Below are 1279 nucleotides of genomic sequence, written 5' to 3'. Positions count from 1 at the left end.
CAGGCACTTTGGCCTCTGCCACAGTTCTGGGAGAGCAGGGTGGAGTTTCAGGCTCTTGACTTCTGCCTGGCACAGCCCCGACTTCAGCAACCATTTGGGGAATGAACCAGTGGATGGCAGATACCTGTCTTTCTGTGTCTCTTTCTCTGCCTTGCAAATACATAAAATAAATCTTTGAAAAGAGAAAATGCTGAGGAGAAAAAAAAAAAAAAAACACCTTTGGGTCTTGAAGCTTTAGGCTGTGCAGTTGCTGTCTGCCGAGAAGCGCTTCCTCCAGCCCAGGTTTCGGATGCAGTCCACGTTTGTGTTGTGGATCTTAGTCTTCTGTACGAACGTGAGCCGAGCACTTCCTGAAGTTCGGCTTGGGGAGCTTTGGGAGCCCTTGGCTGCTCTCCTGGCTGAGTCTCCTAGATTTAAACTGAACTTGAAAACGACGGGCCCCTCTAGAAGCTCCATATTTGGGAGGCTTTCCTATTTCTTACTCATTTTTCACACTTGAATGATCTGTGCTCTCCAGGAAAAACCTTTCAGGCTGTTTACAGATTTCCAAATAGCCCTGTTTGACAAATCCACACAGAGAGGCTGGCCCCTTAGTCTCTGAAAATGTCTCCTATTGGGACGGCCCCTGCGACACACAGCTGCTGACCTCCCAGTCAGCAACACACATTCTCTGTGTTCATTATCAAAAAGATGAAAATTAAAACGTTTTTCAGTACTTCCAGGACTGCTGATTGTGGGTGTGCAGACATTTATGAACCCTGAAATACCAGTTTAAGGTACATTTTAAGTCTTAGATGGTGATGCATCAGCTGTGTTCATGAGCTAAACGTGAACACTGGCCTCTGTTTCCCGATGCTGCTCTTCCTGGCACACTGTCCACTTCCACCTTCCTTTGGAACACGGTGTTTGGGTGCTGTCTCCGGTTGCTGTCTGCTCTCAACCCTGTCCTACTTTGCTGCTGACAGCAACTTCCAAGTAGAAGTAGATGCTTGCTTTTTTTCTGGGAATTACTCGCCTTATAGATGGACAGTTTCGTTTTGTTCAGAGGGATGCAGTTACTAGCTGGAGTTGAGAAAATATTTGTGGAGGATCAATGGGTTTTATTTGCAATCAAGCCACCTGTGCCTAGTTATTTATTTTATAGGCACAGAATCTTCCATCCGCTGATGGACTCCCCAGATGATCACAATGAGCAGAGCTGGGCCAGATTGAAACCAGGAGCCAGGAGCTTCTTCCAGGTCTCCCACGTGGGTGGCAGGGCCCAGGCTCCGAGACATCT

This window comes from Lepus europaeus, chromosome 4 (genome assembly GCF_033115175.1).
Source record: "Lepus europaeus isolate LE1 chromosome 4, mLepTim1.pri, whole genome shotgun sequence".
Taxonomy (NCBI): domain Eukaryota; kingdom Metazoa; phylum Chordata; class Mammalia; order Lagomorpha; family Leporidae; genus Lepus; species Lepus europaeus.
This window is presented reverse-complemented; position numbering follows the sequence as displayed.